Source organism: Peromyscus maniculatus, chromosome 9 (genome assembly GCF_049852395.1).
Source record: "Peromyscus maniculatus bairdii isolate BWxNUB_F1_BW_parent chromosome 9, HU_Pman_BW_mat_3.1, whole genome shotgun sequence".
Taxonomy (NCBI): domain Eukaryota; kingdom Metazoa; phylum Chordata; class Mammalia; order Rodentia; family Cricetidae; genus Peromyscus; species Peromyscus maniculatus.
The window spans coordinates 24,822,673-24,831,076 of NC_134860.1; positions in this window are offsets into that span (position 1 = coordinate 24,822,673).

The window sequence follows — 8,404 nt, forward strand, 5'->3', positions numbered from 1 at the left end:
TTTTTTTGGGGGGGGGGAAGCTGCTTGCGTGCACTTCCTGTTTTTATTATTTTTAGGTAGTATTATTTCCTTCTTGGGTTTCTGAGGGAGTTGAAGATTAGTTATAGTTGAAGATTAGATAGTTATAGTTAAAGTTTAGATAGTTATAGTTTTCCTTGTTAAGAATTTCAGAAAAGAAACTCACTAAAGAGTAAGTGTATAAATTTAAAAGACATTGTAAGATAGTTCTCTGTTAGTAATATAAGTTAGGATAGAAAGTGAATCAGGTACATTTTGGACTTACCAAAATAGGATAGATAAAGGAATTATTTTCTCTGATTATGCAAAATGCAAATGGACTAGACATTGCTTAGGTATTTATTGCTTGTATATATTGTATATAGTTATTGTACTTTTTGTATATAGTTTTTCTTATAATAGTTATTACCTTTTTCCGTTTTTTCTTTTTATTAAAATGGAAAAGGGGAAATATGATGATATTTTATTTGTGCTGAAATGTGATTTTATTTGTATGTTAATAAATAAAAGGGCCGGGAGGTCAGAGCTAATAGCAAGCCATAGCAGAAGTCTGGCGGTGGTAGCACACACCCTTAATCCCGATCACATGACAGGCAGATCTCTGTGTGTTCAAGGACATAGCCAGTTTGGAGCCACTCACCTTTACAACCATAGAGACCTGGAGGTCTGTATAGACAGGCACTGATGAGGAGGTCATATGGTTGGGTTTACAACCAATGAGAAGGCAGAATAGAAAGTCAATAAAAAGACAGATACACAGGAAGTAGGTCTCTTTCTGAGGGGAAGGATGGCAGTGGCAGCAAGCGATAAGAAGGCGGTTTTAGCTCTTAGCTACTGCTCTGACCTCTTGGGCTATTAACTCTGCATTTGATTCTGTGTTTCTTATTTAATACGACCGTTACATCTACATTTCTTCTTTTAAATTTAAATATTTATTTTTTTCCTCGAGGAATAAAGGAAAAATCATGCACCATTTTAGGTCTGTCACTTAGCTTTCTCCCTGGCACACAGTCAGAAAGTCCTTCTCACAGTTTGAACTTCCATCAGGAAACACTCAGCACTGGGAGCTTTTACAGTAAACAGTGAAACAATTCAAGTGGCCCAAACTTCGAGTTAGTTTAAGGGAAGGAGCCTCCTGTCTTTCCTCAAGTCTGCTGGCATCCACCTTGTGCTCTGGCTGGAAGCCTCAGCCCTTGCGCATAGCTCTGCTCACTTTGTGTATGTTTTGATTCAGTATGTTGAACTTCATAGTCATTTCAAAATGGCCTACTCATAAATAAGGTAGAAGGTAATCCAACTGGAGTTTAAAAGATCCACAGCCTGACTCATATGGAGACAATTCTTTGAAAACTGAATATTTATAATATTCTTAATTCAAAAAGAATAAGCTTAGTGAATTTGTTACATCTAGATTGTTGATACTAAACACAGCTTTCACTCCAAGACAAATAGAATTAATTCTTAGCCAACTATGAGGGACCTTGGCCACAGAGCAGATTGCCTCCCAAATGACACATTCCACCATGGATGTGCTTACATAACTTTTATGATCACACAAAAAAAGTTGTAAATCAATGCATTTACCAAACACATTGGTGAGAAGAGCAGGAAGGTAGATTACAGGAAAGTGGTAAAAATTTATGCTTTCTGTTCTTGAAGTGAATTAGCTTGTGAAGAGTTCCTTATGAAAAGACTATAAATCAGGATTACATAGAAACATGGATAAATATTCTCTTGGGGGTGTGATTATTGTTTTTGGCTTATGAACGTGACAGGATCTAAAATCACCTAGGAGACACACTTAGGATAGTCTCTGTGCATGCCTGTCGAGGATCAGCTGCATCAAATTCATTGACCCAGGAAGACACACTATAACTGTGCACTGTCCATGAGCCAGTGTCCTGGACTACAGAGAAATGAGAAGGCACACTGAGGACAGCACTTCTCACTCCCTGATTCCTGGATGTGACTCAGTGTGACCAGCTGCCTTGGGCTTCTGCCACCGTGACTTTGCTGCCATGGTGACCTGGACCCTGGAACTGAAGGACAAATAAACCTGTCCTTCCCTAAGCTGCTTTTGTTGCAATGTTTTGTCCCAGTAGTGAGAAAATTAATACAGAAAAAGAAAAGAAGTCCAGAGAAGTTATACATATATAACTTCTGAAAAGGTGACAAATCTTAGAAGTCCCGACCAATCATGAAATAATTTTACTTAGCTACTTGAAACAGCATTTTTATTATTATTTTTAATGTTGGATACATACACTGTCATTATACATTATAAAGAGGTATTATTTTCTGTAGAGAGATTGGCTGAGATTTTCATGATAAAAAAACGTGTGTGTGTGTGTGTGTGTGTGTGTGTGTGTGTGTGTGTGTGTGTGCGTTTCCTACTTTTCCAGCATTGTGGAACAGAGTAACAAGCTGCTATTAAACTTATTTTTTTGAGAACTAAGTTTTTTTCCTATCAATTTTTTAAGGCTAGCAAAGCATTTTCATACATATGCCACATAATTTGTTTATATTCATCCTTGTTTCCCAGTAATCCTGCCTACCACCCTTCACTCCACTTTTTGGTTCATTCACTTCCTCTCTAAACAGTACCCCACTCTGCTTTAATGTCACATGTATTTTAATTCCATCTATCTCCCCATTTCTGCCCTCCCTTAAGATTTCCTCTGCACCTCTCATGGTTTCTGTAGTGGTTAGTGGCGTCAACTTGACAGACTCTAGACTCACTTAGGAGATGAGCCTCTGGATCCACCTTAGGAAGATTATCGTGACTGTGTTAACAGAAGTAGGGAAAACCCTACTTCTATTGGGGGTGGCACAGTCCACAGTGGGGTCCTGGACTATTCAAGTAGAACACAATAATCAGCAGCTTGCATTTACTGCCCTCTTCCAGACTGTAGGTAGTGTGTAACCAGCTGTTCAAGCTCCTGACTTCTCCGCCATTCCTGCGAACCGAGAACCAGTTCTTTAAATTGCTCTAGTCAGGATTTTTATCACAGTGACAGAAAAGAAATGGAAACAATGCCTGTTCTAATTTTACACATACACACACACACACACACACACACACACACACACACAGTATATATATATATATATATATATATATATATATATATATATATATGCAAGTACATAAATTTAAATGCAGATTTTGTATGTAACAGAAAACATGGCACTTGTCTTTCTAAGTCTGACTTATTTTGCTTAATATAGTGATTTCCAGTTCCATCAATTTCCCAATAGATGCCATGATTTTATTTTTCTTATTGAGTGTATGAAATTCTATTATGTGTATATTAAATATTTTTCATTCATTCGTTGATTGGGAGTCTAGGATGCTTCTATTTTTCAGCTTTGTGAACTGTGTGTTAATCAGCCTGAGCATGTGAGTTGCTCTATGATATGCTGACTTAGAATCTTTAAGCATATGTAGTGATATAGTCATAAGGCAGTTCTACTTTTGGTTCATTTAGAAACTTCCACACTACCTTCTTAAGTTTGCTGTGATGCAAACTGTTAAGTTTGTGATGTGTTTATCCATTTACATTTCTTATACCTTCTTGATGAATTGTTCCCCTTATTAATAATGCAGTAGTCTCCTTTATATCTTCTCATTAATTTTGGCTTGAAGTATACTTTGTCAAATATTGTAATAAATATACCATTTTATTTTCAACTTCCATTTACCTGAGCCTTTATAACATAGCTCCACTTCCTATTCATTCTGCTTCCTGCTCCTGTTCACTGTGCTCTCTGACTGTGACTGCAGTGTGACCAGCCAGCTCCCTGTTCTCTGACTGTGACTACAGTGTAACCAACCAGCTTCCTGTTCTCTGACTGTGACTGCAATGTGACCAACCAGCTTCCTGTTCTCTGACTGTGACTAGAATGTGACCAACCAGCTTCCTGCTCTCTGACTGTGACTGCAATGTGACCAACCAGCTTCCTGCTCCTGTTCACTGTGCTCTCTGCCTGTGACTGCAGTGTGACCATCCAGCTTCCTGTTCTCTGACTGTGACTACAGTGTAACCAACCAGCTTCCTGTTCTCTGACTGTGACTGCAATGTGACCAACCAGCTTCCTGTTCTCTGACTGTGACTGCAATGTGACCAACCAGCTTTCTGCTCTCTGACTGTGACTACAGTGTAACAAACCAGCTTCCTGCTCTCTGACTGTGACTGCAGTGTGATCAGCCAGCTTCCTGTTCTCTGACTGTGACTGCAATGTGACCAACCAGCTTCCTGTTCTCTGACTGTGACTGCAATGTGACCAACCAGCTTCCTGCTCTCTGACTGTGACTACAGTGTGACCAGCCAGCTTCCTGTTCTCTGACTGTGACTGCAATGTGACCAACCAGCTTCCTGCTCTCTGACTGTGACTACAGTGTGACCAGCCAGCTTCCTGTTCTCTGACTGTGACTGCAATGTGACCAACCAGCTTCCTATTCTCTGACTGTGACTACAGTATGACCAACCAGCTTCCTGTTCTTTGACTGTGACTACAATGTGACCATTCAGCTTCCTGCTCCTGTTCACTGTGCTCTCTGCCTGTGACTGCAGTGTGACCATCCAGCTTCCTGTTCTCTGACTGTGACCGAAGTGTGACCATCTAGCTTCCTGCTCCTGCCCCCATGACTTCCCTGGTTGCTGCCATACTTTCCATGTCATGAAGGACCTGCAAGTCAACATAAACTCTTTTGTCAGGATAGTTTATGACAACAACAAAAAATTAATTAAGACAAGAAATTGGTGCTGAGAAGTGGGATAGTAGCTATGATAAACCTGACCATGTGGTTCTTAGGCCTTTGAAATTTATTTGTGGTAAGTATTTGGAAGAGTGTGGAATTTTTGGCTAAAAAGTTCTCAAATGATGTAACCAAAGTTCAGTGTGCATTTTGGAGGAGGTCCAGAGGTCATAGGCAGAGAAAACTGAGGTCTGTGGAGGCCTACAGACTCCTGGAAATGGGCCAGAAGCCATTTCTACTCTAACAAAGAAGCTGCCTGCCTCCCACCGCCTGTGTTACTTCAGTGAAGCTGAGTTCAGTGTTGCATGAGGCCCCTGGAGTGAGGCCTTATGGCCCACTTCCAGGAGAGGGATGCAGAGAAGAGCTACATGGCCATATCTCAAGTGAGAAAAGCAGAAATTCAGACTGACCTTCTTGCTTCTACAGTTTCCCATTTTCCTTTAGTTTAACATGTTCAGCATTCCAAGGACACATTCCGTGAGGTATCGTATTCTAAACCTTAACATTGTAATTGAAAGTTTTTCATACCCATCTAGTAATCACAAGCCAGTGATATGAAAATTTAGTCTGTTAGATGAAATGAAAGATTATTTAAGACAAAATTAACTTTAGTCAATATTCTTACAACCATAGTAGTCTGACTTTAGCAAGATCTTAAAAAGGATCAAGAAACAGCCACTGATAGAAGTTGATAATGTAGACACAGGCATCACCTGCTGTGGGATGGTCTGTATGTCAAATTGCTGTGATTGGTCAATAAATAAAACACTGATTGGCCAGTGGCCAGGCAGGAAGTAGGTGGGACAAGGAGAGAAGAGGATTCTGGGAAGCGGAAGGCTGAGGCAGAGAGACGCTGCGAGCTGCCGCCATGACCAGCCGCATGTGAAGATGCTGGTAAGCCACCAGCCATGTGGCAAGGTATAGATTTATGGAAATGGATTAATTTAAGCTATAAGAACAGTTAGCAAGAAGCCTGCCACGACCATACAGTTTGTAAGCAATATAAGTCTCTGTGTTTACTTGGTTGGGTCTGAGCGGCTGTGGGACTGGTGGGTGACAACGATTTGTCCAGACTGTGGGCAAGGCAGGAAAACTGTAGCTACAAAAGGCGCCCAACGTGTTGGCAAGAGTTTGTACCTAAAACCTGAGAAAAAAGATTCTAAAACAGAACTAAAAACAGCTTCCTAATTGTCTCTCTCAAATGAGCAGCAGCTGCCGGTTTAAGTTAATGGCAGGTTCCTGGCGTGTGTGCTTGACTTGCAGTATGGCGGGAATGAGGCCTCTGCAAGTGGCACATTAAGCTGCATGGTGGATTTAGCCTTTACTAGTACAAAACAAAAAAAGAGGTTTCTGGGCTACGCGCTGCTTGGATAAAAGCATAGACCCAGGATGGCTCCCAGAGCTGGCGGAAAAGGTACCACCGCCATGTTGGGAAGCTGAAGTGGGCGGAGCCAGCAGCCACAGCGCCGTTTCAGGCTTAAAAGGCTGCTGTTTAAAGCAATAGGCTCAAGGTAATATAAAAAATAAGCCACATAAAGATGGCTACCACACAGAGAATCTGGATTATGTTCTCTTTGATATTTGTAACTGAAGAAAAACATTTGATTGCAAAAGCTGTTGAGTTATGCCAAAATGTGTGTTTTAAAGGTACCTTGACTTCAAAATTTGGATATAAGGATATGTTGCTTTGGAAAAGAGGCTCTGCTTTTGTTTCCACAGAAAGCCAGAGGCTATGGATTTGTTCCAGATTAAGATACATCAGGTTTGACCAGCCAAGACCACCTGAAAGGTCTTCCAAGGTCTCCGATGACACCATGGCCCAGATGATTCAACATCCAGAATCATTTCAAGGCAACTGGCTCAGACGATACAGCCTCACGGACTACTCCATGATCCTTAAATTTTCTTTGTGTCCCCATAAGATACAGCACCCCCCTCCAGCAGGAAGTAGTAAGAGAAGCTACGCCCAAATTCCCAAATATACCAACCTGGCTTTGGAGATGTGTAAAAGTTAAAACCTTCCTTTTTTTAAAAAAAAAAAAGAAAAGAAAAGGCGAAGTGCTGTGGGATGGTCTGTATGTCAAATTGCTGTGGTTGGTCAATAAATAAAACACTGATTGGCCAGTGGCCAGGCAGGAAGTAGGTGGGACAAGGAGAGAGGAGGATTCTGGGAAGCGGAAGGCTGAGGCAGAGAGATGCTGTGAGCCGCCGCCATGACCAGCCGCATGTGAAGATGCTGGTAAGCCACCAGCCACGTGGCAAGGTGTAGATTTATGGAAATGGATTAATTTAAGCTATAAGAACAGTTAGCAAGAAGCCTGCCACGACCATACAGTTTGTAAGCAATATAAGTCTCGGTGTTTACTTGGTTGGGTCTGAGCGGCTGTGAGACTGGCGGGTGACAAAGATTTGTCCAGACTGTGGACAAGGCAGGAAAACTGTAGCTACAATCACCATTCTATTTCTCCACAAATATGAAAGAAAACATTGGATTTGTGACTTATGAAGAGGAGAGAAACATGGACATACAAGGGGGTTCACAGCAAACTGTCAAATTGTGAATGAGGAGATGAAACACAGAAACATTGACTGTTGGGCTATAACAGAAACAAAGGACTCTATGCTATGCCACTGAAGAGTGGAGTAGATTATAATCCCCAGTCTAGGCTCACAAACAAAAGAGAAAGAGGAAATCTCTAGAAGTAAATAGAGTGAAAGCAAAGTTCTGCCTGAAAGAGTTGGGTGGAGTAGATGCTGGGAAACCACTCAGTGCTTCCATCCAATGTCACTACCTATTAATCTGGAGCAAAAAGAGAGAGATCCTGGAAAAAAACTCTGAAATCAAAAACCAATAAATAAATAAATAAATAAATAAATAAATAAATAAATAAATAAACAAACCCCTCAGCACAAAACAACTCCTCAAACTCCAAAGTCCTCTACCCACTAAGATCATAAGAATAGACAACCACAGAGTCATGTGAATACCCCCATGAAGACAACCTTAGCTAAACTCTGTGGATCAAATGTACCCAAACTAAGAAAAGGACCACTACCCATCCCAACAAGGAGGTAATTCTGACTGATGCTGTGTATATATATAAAATTTAATTTTTCCAGTTATTGTCATTTTTCAAACCTTCACACATGCACACATAATTCTCAATTGTTTTGGCTTTATTTTTATATCAATGAATAAGGTTTTAAGATTACTCTGTTTCTGTACCTATTTTATTGTATTACCACTATTTATTAGCTACAATACATCTACTTCCCCTCTTTTTTCTACTTAATTTGCTCTTTCTGTAGTCCCTCTTCTTTTTATTTTAAAGCATAATTCCCTATAGCATTGGTAATAATTAATTGCAGTTTAGCCTACCAATATCTAATTTTATGCTTCTCTTTAATTTTTCCTCCATGTAATAATCTAGTACTTTGATCTCAGAGTGGCACTAAACATTGTGCTTTGTACCTCAGGCATGTGGGCTGGAGTTATAGTCACTGAGTTACAGTCTTAGTTCAGATAAGTTATTACATCTCAACTCTGTTCCTCTTGAACACTGCAAGTACTTCAAATTGAAGAACACCAGAGAGTAAAAACGGTCTAAGCAGTGATGTAATCCCAGA